Consider the following 15,539-nt stretch of genomic DNA (forward strand, 5'->3'; position numbering starts at 1 on the left):
CACGAATGAAACTTTAAACATAACCAACCCTTCTGAACTGGTAAATATAAAAATATAAATTAAAGTTAATGTTACACATTGTTCTTCACAAAAGAGATTGATCGTTAACATAAATCCCAAAGTCTTGTGCAGATATATACATGGTAAAGGGTAGTAAAAGGGGGAATGGGGTCAATAGAGACTAATAAAAGATTTAGACATAGAGGCAGGGGACATAAATGAGATATTAGATGAACACTTTGCATCTGTCCACAACAAGAAAGATGCTACTCAAGTCATGATGAAAGAAGAGATACATCAGGTACTTGGAGGATTTAAAATTGTTCAAGTAGATGAGTTGGATGAACAGTCAACACTTAAAGTTGACAAGACACTAGGGTGAGACCCCAGATACATCCAAGGAATTTGAGGAAAGTGAGAGTGGAAATTGTGCCATTACTGGTCACAATTTTTCAGTTTTCCTTGAACTCAATGTGATTCCAGGACGTTACACCCTTTGTCAGAATATGGATTAAAGATAAACCCAGCAACCACAGGCTAATCCATTTCCCTTCGACTGGTTGGCAATCTTTTAGAAAGAGCAGTTCGGGAAAGTTTCTAGTCACAACTAGGCAGATTCAGCATAATAAAGGAAATCTAACATGGATTTGTTGAGGACAATTTGTCTGTATTTGGATGAATGATTTCTCATCAGTTCTCCTCTACAATGGACAGTACAGTAAAATACAGTGATGTTATTTAAATGGAGTTTTCTGAAGAGACAAAGAGGGATGATGATGATAACACTGTTGATGTAGTGTACATGGACTTCCAAAATGTGTTTGATTCAATGAAACACAACACACTTGTGAACAAATATTGGTATAAAATGAAAGGGATACTAACAATATGGATAAAGAAATAGTTGAGTAATTGGAAACAGGGAGTAGTGATTAATCAAATGAAAACAGAAAATGCAGGAGAGACTCAACAGATCCAGCAGCATCATAGCAGAGAGAAACACTGCTAACAAGTCAAGTCCATAATGCCTGCTGAGTTTTTTTGCTTTCATTTCACATTTCCAGCATCTCAGTTTTTTTGCTTTTATTATAGTTGTGGTTTTTATTTGTTCTTTGGGCTTGAGGACGGTTTTTCAGCAGAGTCCACTAGAGGTGATTATCGGGACTCTTGATCTTCCTGTCATTTATTAATGCCTTAGACCTTTGTGTACTTTCAAATAGTGACTGTGAACCTTAAGGAGGAGGAGCATGTAGTGCTTGTAAAGGGAGCAGACATACAAGTGGAATGGGTGGCAAATAACTGATGAACGTTAACACTGCAATGTCAAGCAATTCGTTTTGCTATGAAAAATGCAGAATGCCTGTGGAAAAGAAAGGGCATAATTTTAAAGCGAGTGCATAAGTAGCGAGTGTACCTGTATGTACATGTGCAAAATCTGTTGGATGTGGCAGATCAGGTTGAGGATGTGGTTAATGAGGCATGAAGAATCCCAAGTTCCATTATCATTGTGGATTTTGAGTGGGAGCAGCGGCCGAGGAAAAACGAACCCGGGAGACTACAGCTAAGGTAAGACAGTTTGTTTCAAAATTACTTACCTGTAGCGGGCAGCGGAATTGAGGTTGGAGCGCATAGCTGGGCGGGAAGGCAAGTGATTAGTATTTGAGTGGGTGTGTTCTAGACCCCAGGTCCTACTTCCGTAGGGCCTCCTCTAACCTAACTTTAAAGTCCACAGGTTATTGACTCAGTGTTCTTGTTTTTGGAGACAGTGTACAGTCATGGCAGCGCAGGCGGTGGAATGTTCCTCCTGCAGGATGTTTGAGGTAGGGGTGACCACCGATACCCCTGCCGACTTCGTGTGCAGGAAATGCAGTCAGATCCTGATCCTCACCGAACGAGTTAGGGAACTGGAACTGGAGCTGGATGAGCTGAGGATTATTCGAGAGGCTGAGAGGGTGATCGATAGAAGCTACAGGGACATAGTTACGCCAGAGAACAGAGGTAGCTGGGTAACAGTTAGAGGTGGGAAGGGGAAGAAACAGGCAGTGCAGGGTTCCCCTGTGGTCGTTCCCCTAAAAAATAAGTATGCAGCTTTGGAAACTGTTGGGGGGGACAGCCTTGCAGGTGTAAGCTGCAGTGAAGGGGTCTGTGGCTCTGAGATTCAGAAGGGAAAGGGGGAGAAGAGGAGAGCGCTAGTTATAGGGGACTCTCTAGTTAGAGGGACGGACAGGTGGTTCTGTGGACATGGGCGAGACTCTCGGATGGTTTGTTGCCTCCCAGGTGCTAGGGTCCGAGACGTCTCGGACCGTGTCTTCAGAATCCTTAAGGGGGAGGGTGTGCAGCCAGAAGTCGTGGTACACATTGGCACCAACGACATAGGTAGGAAGAGGGGTGGGGAGGTCATTCAAGAGCTCAAGGAGTTAGGCTGGAAGCTAAAAGCTAGGACAGACAGAGTCGTCATCTCTGGGGTGTTGCCGGTGCCACGTGACAGAGAGGCAAAGAATAGGGAGAGAGTGCAGTTGAACACGTGGCTGCAAGGATGGTGTAGGAGGGAGGGCTTCAGATATTTGGACAATTGGACTGCATTCTGGGGAAGGTGGGACCAGAAAACAGGACGGGTTGCACCTGAACCAGAAGGGCACCAATATCCTGGGGGGTAGGTTTGCTAGCACTCTTCGGGGGGGTTTAAACTAATTTGGCAGGGGGATGGGATCCGGACTTGTAGTCCAGCAAGTAAGCTAGCTGTGTGTCAGGATGTCCAAGACTGTAGGGAGGCTGTGGAGAAGGTAGCACTGACAGGAACTACTTGCTTACACAGAGATGGGCTCAAGTGCGTATACTTCAATGCAAGGAGTATCAGAAATAAGGTGGGTGAACTTAAGGCGTGGATCGGTACCTGGGACTACGATGTTGTGGCCATCACGGAAACATGGATAGATGAGGGACAGGAATGGCTGTTGGAGGTTCCTGGTTACAGATGTTTCAGTAAGATTAGGGAGGGTGGTAAAAAAGGAGGGGGGGTGGCATTGCTAATTAGAAATGGTATAACGGCTGCAGAAAGGAAGTTTGAGGGGGATCTGCCTCTGGAGGTAGTATGGGCTGAAGTCAGAAATAGGAAAGGTGCAGTCACCTTGTTGGGTGTTTATTATAGGCCCCCCAATAGCAGCAGAGATGTGGAGAAACAGATTGGGAAACAGATTTTGGAAAGGTGCAGAAGCCACAGGGTCGTAGTCATGGGCGACTTCAACTTCCCAAATATTGATTGGAAGCTCTTTAGATCAAGTAGATTGGATGGGGCGGTGTTTGTGCAGTGTGTCCAGGAAGCTTTTCTAACGCAGTATGTAGATTGTCCAACCAGAGGGGAGGCCATATTGGATTTGGTACTCGGTAACGAACCGGGACAAGTGGTGGGCTTGTTAGTGGGTGAACATTTTGGTGATGGCGACCACAATTCTGTGACTTTCACCTTGGTTATGGAGAGAGATAGGTGCGCACAACAAGGAAGTTTTTACAATTGGGGGAAGGGAAATTACGATGCTGTAAGACAGGATTTGAGGAGCATACGTTGGGAGCATAGGCTGTCAGGGAAGGATGTGGTGGAAATGTGGGACTTTTTCAAGGAGCAGATACGACGTGTCCTTGATATGTATGTACCGATCAGGCAGGAAAGAAATGGTCGTGTGAGGGAGCCTTGGTTGACGAGGGAGGTTGAATGTCTAGTAAAGAGGAAGAAGGAGGCCTACATAAGGTTGAGGAAACAAGGTTCAGACAGAGCAGTGGAGGGATACAGGATAGCCAGAAGGGACCTGAAGAAAGGGATTAGGAGAGCTAAGAGAGGGCATGAAAAATCCCTGGCGGGTAGGATCAAGGATAACCCCAAGGCATTCTATGCGTATGTGAGAACCCTGAGAATGACTAGAACGAGGGTAGGTCCGATCAAGGACAGTGGTGGGAGACTGTGTATTGAGTCGGAAGAGATAGGAGAGGTCTTGAACAAGTACTTCTCTTCAGTATTTACGAACGAGAGGGACCGTATTGTTGAAGAGGAGAGTGTGAAACGGACTGTTAAGCTAGAAGAGATACCTGTTAGGAAGGAAGATGTGTTGGACATTTTGAACAACTTGAGGATAGACAAGTCCCCCAGGCCTGACGGGATATATCCTAGGATTATGTGGGAAGCAAGAGAGGAAATTGCAGTACCGTTGGCAATGATCTTCTCGTCTTCACTGGCAACTGGGGTGGTACCAGGGGACTGGAGAGTAGCGAATGTTGTGCCCCTGTTCAAAAAAGGGAATAGGGATAACCCCGGGAATTACAGGCCAGTTAGTCTTACTTCTGTGGTAGGCAAAGTAATGGAAAGGGTACTGAGGGATAGGATTTACGAGTATCTGGAAAGACACTGCTTGATTAGGGACAGCCAGCACGGATTTGTGAAGGTCAGGTCTTGCCTTACAAGTCTTATTGAATTCTTCGAGGAGATGACCAAGCATGTGGATGAGGGTAGAGCAGTGGATGTAGTGTACATGGATTTTAGTAAGGCATTTGATAAGGTTCCCCATGGTAGGCTTATGCGGAAAGTCAGGAGGCATGGGATAGAGGGAAATTTGGCCAATTGGATAGAAAACTGGCTAACCGGTCGAAGTCAGAGAGTGGTGGTAGATGGTAAATATTCAGCATGGAGTCCAGTTACAAGTGGAGTTCCGCAGGGATCAGTTCTGGGTCCTCTGCTGTTTGTAATTTTTATTAATGACTTAGATGAGGGAGTCGAAGGGTGGGTCAGTAAATTTGCAGATGATACAAAGATAGGTGGAGTTGTGGACAGTGAGGAGGGCTGTTGTCGGCTGCAGAGGGACTTAGATATGATGCAGAGCTGGGCTGAGGAGTGGCAGATGGAGTTCAACCCTGCCAAGTGTGAGGTTGTCCATTTTGGAAGAACAAATAAGAATGCGGAATACAGGGTTAATGGTAGGGTTCTTGGTCAGGTGGAGGAACAGAGGGATCTTGGGGTCTATGTACATAGATCTTTGAAGGTTGCCACTCAGGTGGATAGAGTTTGTAAGAAGGCCTATGGAGTATTATCGTTCATTAGCAGAGGGATTGAATTCAAGAGTCGTGAGGTGATGTTGCAGCTGTACAGGACTTTGGTTAGGCCACATTTGGAGTACTGTGTGCAGTTCTGGTCGCCTCACTTTAGGAAAGATGTGGAAGCTTTGGAGAGGGTGCAGAGAAGATTTACCAGGATGTTGCCTGGAATGGAGAGTAGGTCGTACGAGGATAGGTTGAGAGTTCTCGGCCTTTTCTCGTTGGAACGGCAAAGGATGAGGGGTGACTTGATAGAGGTTTATAAGATGATCAGAGGAATAGATAGAGTAGACAGTCAGAAACTTTTTCCCCGGGTACAACAGAGTGTTACAAGGGGACATAAATTTAAGGTGAAGGGTGGAAGGTATAGGGGAGATGTCAGGGGTGGGTTCTTTACCCAGAGAGTGGTGGGGGCATGGAATGCGCTGCCCGAGGGAGTGGTAGAGTCAGATTCATTGGCGACCTTTAAGCGGCATTTGGATAGGTACATGGATGGGTGCTTAATCTAGGATAGAAGTTCGGCACAACATCGTGGGCCGAAGGGCCTGTTCTGTGCTGTATTGTTCTATGTTCTATGTTCTATGTTCATTGTGTCGAGTACAAAAGCAAGGAGGTTAAGTAAAATCTACATAAGACAGCAGTTCAGCCCAGATTGAAGTATCGGGCCTATTGCATGTAGGTTTAAAAGGGGTAAGAATGCAGAGTGCCATAGGCAGTACGCAGTGTGATAATTTCCTATGTACAGGTGGGCTGAATGGAAAGAGTGAGTCGCAACATCTCAATCACCTCAAAGTTCCTGTAGCAAAGTCTGTCATAGCAATATAACCTAAATCTAGTTATTAAAATGCAATACCTCATTAATACACAATACTTTTTTGTTGTTTGACCGGGCACTAGTTTTCCTCTGAAATAAGCTTATATTTTCCTACACTTAAGGATTATAGGGACAGCAACATTCAACCTGAGCAGCAGCTCATACAATATCATTAGCTAACTTGTCTATACAACATGGTGGCAGCGGTATGGATTTGATTTGACTGTTCATGGGTGGTGGTTTGAGATTGTCAGTCTCAGCTTGCAGCTGCCTGTTCATATTGTACAGATAGGGAGGAGCTGAAGATTTTGAGAACTCTGCAGAATTACCCTAATGGCAATCCTGAACAGTGACCTGAAAAGAGATGTGCTACAATGAAAAGAGTTTGGAACTCCCTCGAGAAGGAAAACTAGCAATTCCAAAGCAAATGCAGATGCACCATGAGCTGCTAGCTTGTGGGAGTGATTCAGGAGTCAGGTATTTTAAAAATTATTTACAACTCAGGTCAAGCGTCACTGCCATAACAAGCAGGCACCACGAGGCACAGCTACGCAAATGGAAGACCACAGAGAAATATTTGTCTAAGGTCTAAATGACAAAACCAGTAATTATCAGGATAATGTCAGGAAAATTGAAGGCCTAAGTAGACCTTGTGTAAAAGGGACAGGAAGTTTGGGAAACTTTATTCAGGCAGGAAGATCCTTAATATCAGCTGCAATAAATGTAAGAATAATTTACTGATATCATGAGAGGCAGGACGCATTCAATAAAACTAATTAAAGCAGGAATCATTAATTAAAGCTGCAAAGAGTGCGATTCATACTAAAATGCAGGAATTCTCTACTTTTCCCATGAAGGGCAAGAATACTGCGTTTTAGTCAAAAATGCAGAATAACCAACCATTACAATAGCAGGACAGCATAACAGTTTTCACTGCAAACTGGGAGTCTTCTAAGTGAGAAATATATATGAGATCACATTTGGTAAACATGGCATTAGAAAAAACATTGCCTGGAAGGCTTAATTTGATACAGGGTCAAAATTGAACACAGAATTCGAGATCTTGCAGAAAATAATTTCTGCACCACAAAAAAATTTCTAAAATGGCTACTAAACCAGAAGATGAATAAGTAAATACACATCTGTACATAAATGAGAGTGTAACTAATGACATTGTACTTTGCCAAGAGATAAAACAACCAACAGATACTTTTGAACTGTGCTGAAAGTTTTTTACAAATCACTTTAATCTCAGAACTAATACAATTCTGAAAGAGTTAAAAATCACACAACACCAGGTTATAGTCCAACAGGTTTATTTGGAAGCACTAGCTTTCAAAACGCCACTCCGTCATCAGAAGATTATAAAGGTTAGGATCATGCTCACAGAATTTATAGCTAAAGGAATGCAGTGTCATGAAGATGTGATGCAGTAAACAATGTTGGATTAAAACTTTCATCTTTTATAATGGGATATGCTGGTTTCTGTTCTTTGGTATGTAAATCCCAGAACTTCTCTTCAATTTCATTTTCAAGATAGCACGGCTTTTTGGACAATAGGTGTGAAGTCTGTCTGTGTCCCAATGCTATGTCAGACTGACAAACTCTCTGTATAGTTTTACAGAGTTTTACATAGATTCATGCAGTTTTTGAGCAAAATGAAATGTAACTCTGCAAAAACAAATTCACCCATAAGCTTATATGTATGCACATGCAGGAGCGACAGATTGAGTGTGTGCATGGGTGTGTATATATGTGCGCATGTAAGCTTGGTTAAGTGTGTGAGTGTGATGGGGTATGTGTTGGCGTGAGCACGAAGTGGGATATGAGTGTGCATATGAGAGAGAGAAAGCTTGTGTGTGAGGGAGGGTCTGTGTGCGTGTGTGTGCATGTGTATTCAGCCTCAGACCTCCAGGTGACTATCCTCCAAGGTGGGCTTTGGGACAGGCAGCAGCGCAAAGTGGCTGAGCAGAGGCTGATAGCTAAGTTCCATAACCATAAGGATGGCCTCAACCGGGACCTTGGGTTCATGTCACATTACAGGTAACTCCATTGCATGATGCAGTCTCTCTCTCTCTCTCTCTCTCTCTGACACACACACACACTTCTACATACTGACACACTCATGCAGACCCTCCCTCACACACAAGCTCCCTTTCATATGCACATACATAGACCCCTGCATTCACACCAACACACACACACCCTTTCACACTCACACACACACTTAACCAAGCTTATCCACACACTTTAATTAATAAGTTCAGTTCTTGGGACACAATGTCATCTGTGAGGGTATCATGATGGACCCTATAGAGCCATTAGAGTTTATAGATGAGTGGCAGTGCCATGATGGAGAAGCAATGCAAACATTATCGGTGTTAAAAATTAGATATTCATTTACCATGTATACCCGTGTAAAAGTCACATTTTTAAGACTTTTCTTTAAGGTTAAATTTGAGGTTGACTATTACATGGGGGGGTCTGAAATTCATGCTATAATTCAAAATACTGTATCATTAGCAGAAGCCCAATTGACCTCTAAATGAATAAAAAACACACAACAAATTACAGTAATTGATGCTACACAGTTACTTGTTTTCTTTGCAATTTCAGTAACTTACAGTTTAAATGCTGCTGTATATTTTTTGCTTTTTTCTGGAGGGCATTTTTACACAAACGATGAAGAAATTTCAAAACCTCAACTTGGTATATGACTGTATTCGATGAGCATTACAAGGGAACTGAGCTCAGCTGAGCCACATGCCTCTGACTCTGACCTGATCCGTCTTAAAATTTCTTCCATTTCCCTCCATTTTCTTTCATCTGCAGTTGTTTTAGTTTTTCAAACTAATATTTTTAAACTTTTGTTTCTGATTAAAAAAAGGTTGCCTGACATTTGACTCTCATACAGTCTCACTGATCATTATAGCCATAACATTTATGTACCTTGGCTCATAAATGTTGATCTGTTATCTGCAAAGAACTGGAGTCGAATTTTACACGGGATGTATGGAAAATTCCAGACATTTTGGCCAAAAATAGGGGGGTCGACCTTTACAAGAGATCGACTTTTGATTGAGTACATACAGTAACTCATTTTCTTTCACCTCATCAATTTAAAACAGTAAATTACCAGGCAAACTCATACAATGTTATTGAGGAGAGATTTACATCTAGATAAGGGAGGGACAATATCACATGAAAATCCATTCAATTTCAAAGAAAAGCAGGCAAATTCTCTGGTGTCAATATTTATCCCTCCGCCAATGCCAACAAAACAAATTTGAGAAATGCTAAGAAAATGCTAAGAAATGTCAACACAACTTGCAATACCTGTAGGGAGACATGTAGAATAGAGGAGAATAGTGAGGAAATCTCAGATACCAATAGAATAAAACATTGCAGGTCAAGGAGTTTTCAAACAGATTAGCCACTCTTATCAAATTTCTGTTTGTGGGATTGTGTTGCCTAACTGGAAGCCATATTTCCTACATTTCAAATATTTTTTGATTGTTACATGTATTGAGACATTTATCTGAATGGTCTTTCATCATAGCTAAAAACTGTGCTTTGGGGGAGGCTTCATTCTAACAGCTGGAGTTCACTCTGTTCGTCATCACTTTCGGTTAGCTGCCTTGATTCCCGAACACAACTTGCTGATAGGACACCACCATCTGTGCATCAAATAAAAATGTCAGTATTATTAGTTTGAGAGGTTTATGATTTAAGTTAATTAGACTGTAAGAACATTGTAAAGAGCCACAGGAGAGATTTCAGACCCCATTATAACTGATGTTCATTCAAAGGTGTGCTTGTGTAACGCTCCTCACCCTGTGATTTTAGTTAAGCAAATAGCCCAATTGAAAGGCATTAATAGTCATCGTTACTGTATCCCTGAATGTGTTTACTGAGAGCTTTCATATTATCCAGAATAAAGGTTGCCACAGCATCGTCACATTATATTCGTATTTAAAATGCTATTTATTTTTCGTTATTGAGCAACCATGGTAACAACTAAACTGTAAAAATTGAAAGCTGAGAAGTCATTGGAGTTTTCAGCAGTAGAGGGAGTCTTTAACTTGATTGGTGCTATGTGAGGGCTCCTTACCACTCCAGACATTTGACAGTATAGTGTTGGCTGCCACTCTAAGGCAGTGTGAATGGAGTGCTCTCCAGTGGAGAGGATGTGATATTACAACAAGGCCCTTCCTGACTTCAGGTACATGTAATGAATTCCATCATACTATTTCGTGGTGTAATGATATCCATTTCCAGCATCCTGTGGGAAAGTAAAATTCCAGATACACTCAGTTCTAAGGAGGGCATGACTTGACAATTTCAAAATGTGAGTAATATTCCATTTGACCTAGCAACTGGGGCGGCAGTTTTGCAAAATTCACGATAGGGCACTGAGGACAAATCAGGGAGCAATGAAGAGGAGTTCAAAGGTTACAGGCTGTGAGTGAAATGAGAGGCACAGAAGCAGTGTTGAAGTCAGCTGTGCTGCTTAAGGGACAGCTATTACACAGACTGTGCAGGAGACTCCAGGAGCAATCAAGAGCCACTAAATGGTTTTATGCTGTTAGGATTCAGGAAGAAATTTTAGAAATTAATAGACAGCTAACAATTTGAGTCAGGACTCCCAAGAGATACTCAGGAGATGAGAAAATAGGGAGGTTACTGGTTCTGTGTCTGGGGAAGCTGTGAAATGTTTAGAAAAAGTCTGCATCAATTAATACATCGGTGTAGCCAGTACAGTGAGGTTGAAAAACTCAAAAATAGCAGTTGCTTCCAACAATTGAGCAAGATTGGAACTCAGGATAGCGGGTGTGGGGACAAGGTTAGCTTCAGCTTAGTGAAGGTAACTGTGTGTGAAGAGCTGGAGTTATGCTTTTGAACATGCGAGGGTGTGCAGTTTTAGAGTCCAGGACATCATAGCAGTCATCGAGGTAGACCATGACAATGTGACTCTATACATATTTTATGTATAGAACACCTATAACTATGACAGTAGATGGTGCAGCCACTGAAGGATTCCTTCTGAAATGTGATTCCAGTTCTGCAAAGTATTCAGGCAAAATATTTGTACAAAGGTCAATAATACCTGCATTAATGACTTGCATAGGAGAGATGCAGCAACTCTTACCACTTCATGGTGCCCCAGAATGGTTTGGAGCCTATTAAGTAAAAACCTTAAAGAAAGTGAGAGTTTTGTGTTGACAGTTAAGATTAGTGTGATAAGATCTGATGGAACAGTTGTCAGTTTGCACCCTCTGTGTCCAGTGTCACTGCCACAGCAAGAAAATGTGTTGCTTCAGATATGAGCAGGTGATTGTTAGGCTAGGAGAGGAAATATAACTCCATGAAGCACTGATTTTTGAAACTAATTAGAATTTTCATTTCTCTGTTCAAGACAAGCTGGACTGGAGGGGGTGGTATGGCCCTATAAAGTAGGAAACGGTGAAACTCCATTTCAGCAGTGTGCAGAAGGGACGTTCTCTCCCATGGAATAAAAGTTAAGCTCTGAGCAATGTGCTGCTGGATTTGACCCAGGGCTGAATTTATTTCTTCAGTCTTCAGATGGCTTACCCAGACATGAAATTTGGCACATGCACAGATCTCCAATCAGCAACAATCCATTGTCTAATTATGTCAAAAGACTCAGTGGGTGTGCAGACTCTGACAATATTAACAGAGTTGTATTTAAATTCATCATTGGAAATAAGTTCTCTCCCTTATCCACTCTAAATTTCAGCACAAGTTACAAAATCAAGAGATGAATAAATTTCTTTCTGAAACAAAGGTCTCTATACAGTTTTTTTAAGAACAAAGCAGAGTAGAGATGCTTCATTTAATATACTGCTTATCCCTCTTGAAGCATGCTTTATCACACTGTTTAATACACAAACTCTATTGACCCAGAGCTACAAAAACACAAATTTTGGTTGTCTGATGCCCTGACGCTACTGGAGTCCATTTGCGCTATGCTTCTTAGGCACATTCACAGTTGCTCTTTTAATTCTCAGTTTCACATTTTTAACCATTACCTCAGAAGCTGCAAAGCCTTTAGGGATATTGTCAATAGAAATATAAACCGAGAACTCAAAAACAAACCTTAGAATTATGCATAGAGTTGATGTTATGAATTTATGAATAAATAGCTTGCTACAGTTGTCAATAATTGTTTATAAAAAAAACTTTTCTGAATTGCTTTGCTGGACAGGTTGGCTGGTGGAGCATCTGTTCAAGAAGTTTGAATAGAGCCTTTTTTGTTGGCATTTCCCTCAGGGTTATGAATGCCGGGCTGATGTTCAAAAGCTTTAATAACTCCAATTTATGAGCAGGCAGTTCTATGTTCACAGTTTGACTAGCATATTAAAGAGGCTAGTGAAGTGCTAATCAAAGTGTGCTTCAGTACAAAATAAACCACGTGATGTTTAAAAGTTTTGATTCCTCCATTCCTCTTTTCACTACCAGGTCAGTGCAGTAAGAACAGTAATAGATGGTTAGAATTGTTTTTCTTGCACATGGTTTCTGAGTGTGTCCATGAGACGAATGGTATTTGGGATGAGTTAGCATGGAATTTGTTGGGATTTAGAGGCATTAGCTGGCATTGAGTTAGCATTAAGAAAATGATGGATCCAGGGGATAAATATAGGTAAGAGTAAAGAGATATGAGAGGACCCCAACATGTGTAATAGCTATGGTCAAGTCGCAGAAAATAAAGGTGAACAGTCTGGCCAGCCTGCCTTGATGCATGGTCCTCCAGACCATGATCACTCCCATAGTGAGAATCAAAGGATTTGGTCATTTATTACTAGATCTGCGAGTTGTTCAATTTCCTGACTTGACTTACTGCCATAGTTTTTTAAAGTCTGGTGTTGATTATCAGAGTGTATCATGGTTTACATGAGCTGTACCATTGGTTTTATTTTCAGGTTAATGAGTGTAGTCTAAACGCTACCTTTCAAACAGGTTTTAGCTCACTGTACATCAGCCTCTGAACTAAGAGATTAGTTCATTAATGCTTCTTGTGTATCAGGACACAGGGCATCTATATTACACCTCAAACTACCACCTATTGTTTTCTCTCAATTCAATTTTCACTAAGATAATTTTATCATTTTTTGTCACACAGGGTCAGCAAGCAGCTGATACCAGTGTGTGTGCGTGCTCACTCACTCAGAAACTGAAGTTCCCCCAATTCGTTGGTGACTTGTCAGGATGAGAAACTGGACATTTCAATAAACACCCAGAGAATAAACGTCCCTCCTCTTCGAATGTTCCCACCCACTGTCCCAGCCGCATCAATTAAAATCAGTGAGGAGGTCTGGAAAATGTGAATCACTTCCCATAAGTTGGTAACATCCTCTCAAAAATTACCTAGAAATTGTGCTCCAGGCACGGTCACACCCTGCACGCTGATTCAAAATTGATCCGTGATCGGGGACGGAAGTGAGTGAATGCTGGTCAGGCAGATTTGAGGACAGAGGGGTTACAATCAAGGAGCCTCAGCCCTTGCAATTGTCCAACACTTCCAAGGTTCTTACAAGCTGTTTGGATGAGACTGAGGACTGCAGGGAGCATAAGCAAACTGTCCACTTGTATAGAGTAGCGTTCAAGTTGGTGAAGAAATAGGAAATGTAGTAGTGGTAAGAGACAGTAAAATTAGGGCAATAGATACTGTTCTGTGCAGCTATGAGTGGGAGTCACAAAGGCTGTCCCTGATGCGAGGATTTAGGATACCTCCTTGAGGGTGGAGGACAACTTGGAGGTGAGGTTGGAGGGAGCTAATTGTTGAACCAATATATAGATGAAAGTGCCCTATGATCATTGCGTTACGTTTGTTAAAAGCTATTCATATTTCATGATTAATGCATTAATAGTTTGAATGTGTGAATAGACTGTTTTCACCAGCATTTTATGTTCATTGTATTTCTTATCTTCATTCAAAATAGTTTTATTTCTAGGTCCTTCCTCAGTGCTGGTCTTTTGTCACTCTATATTATTACCCACCCCAATCGGATCACAATGGCTGACTTTTTAAGATCAAGCACCCTGAATATTTGGCTCCCATCATCAGTTATCATGCAGCTGGATCTCTGCTGTAGCGATTCAGTCAAACCCATTTGTCACTCTGCCTCCCATTAATTTGTCTGTCACTTGTAATTGCTTTACGCATTTATATACAGTTTGCAATGCAAAGATATTTTCATAAATTTAACTTTTATTTTTTCTGCTAGTTATCTGAGTGTTTCTGAAGGATTAGGAAATTGGCTGAATGGTAGGAGACAGCAAGCATTTATTATATCGATGAATAATTGACAATGGGATAGCAAGTCCTATATGCAATGTGTTTTTTTGTAAATTTATTCATGAGTCATGAGTGTTACTGGCTGGACCAGTATTTACTGCCTATCCCTGGTTGCCCTGAAAACATTGGTGGTGGGCTACCTTTTCGAACAGCTGCAACCCAAGTGCTGTACGTAGACCCATAGTCCCATTAGGAAGGGAGTTCCAGAATTTTGATCCAATGTCACTGAAGGAACAGTGATATATTTCCAAGCCAGGATAGTGAGTGGTTTTGAGTGGAACTTGCACATGGTGGTGTACCCATGTACCTGCTGCCCATGTCCTTCTAGATGAAAGTGGTCATGGGTTTGGCAAGTGCTGATTGAGAAGCCTTGGTGAATTTCTGCAGTGAATCCTCTAGGTGGTGTATACTGTTGCTACTGAGTGTTGGTAGCGATGGATGTGATGCAAGCATGCTCCTTTTTCCTTGATGGTGTAAAGCTACTTGAGTGTTGTTGGAGCTGCACCAATCCAGGAAAGTGGGAAGTATACATATTTATGTAGATTATATTTGTTTGGAGTGTGTCCAGTGTATATTTACCAGAACTCAAATTGAGAAACAGGATTCTGCAGACAAAGGTCATGTTCCTTGGAATTTGAAAAGTTTCAAGGTAATTTCATTGAAAACAAATAGGGGGAGAGAGAGAGAAACTGTTCCCTCATTGGAGAGTTTAGTATCAAGCAACAAAACCTAAACATTGTGAATGCATGGAATGCGTTGCCAGCTGTGGTGGTGGAAGCAGAGTCATTGGGGACATTTAAGTGACTGCTGGACATGCACATGGATAGCAGTGAGTTGAGGGGTGAGTAGGTTAAGTTACTATATTTTACATTAGGATTAAATATTGGCACAACATCATGGGCCAAAGAGCCTGTTCTGTGCTGTACTGTTCCATGTTCAAGGCAGTCCTTTGAGGCATCATTCTCGAATCACTACCATCCTAAAGCCAAGAGAATGGGGCCACAATCTGGAAGATACTAAACCATTACCACACTGGCTGTAAGTTGATTGAACAGCTCAGTCTAAATGGACAAAAAAGATTTTGGAAGCTGCCACACCCAATCCAAATCCTGCATCCAGATCTGAAGAGTTCAAATAGATTTCAGAGAGAGGAGAAGCTGCTGGAACCAGCTCCTTGCATTCCCACCAACATTGAGACAGTCCTGGGAGCAGCTGAAGACTAAAGCTGATTTTATAAACTTTGCATTGACATGTACCTTCATCTGATGCAGAGATCTGATGCCATGGTGGCACAGTGGTTAGCACTGCTGCCTCACAGTGCCGGAGACC

General features: G+C 42.0%; 1 protein-coding gene across 2 annotated transcripts in view; it reads left to right on the top strand.

The window, feature by feature from the left end:
- Nucleotides 1-15,539, top strand: part of gabrb4 (gamma-aminobutyric acid type A receptor subunit beta4) — a 240,545-nt gene that overhangs the window by 187,783 nt on the left and 37,223 nt on the right. The window lies entirely within an intron of this gene.

Source organism: Chiloscyllium punctatum, chromosome 25, assembly GCF_047496795.1.
Source record: "Chiloscyllium punctatum isolate Juve2018m chromosome 25, sChiPun1.3, whole genome shotgun sequence".
NCBI classification, from domain to species: Eukaryota; Metazoa; Chordata; class Chondrichthyes; order Orectolobiformes; family Hemiscylliidae; genus Chiloscyllium; species Chiloscyllium punctatum.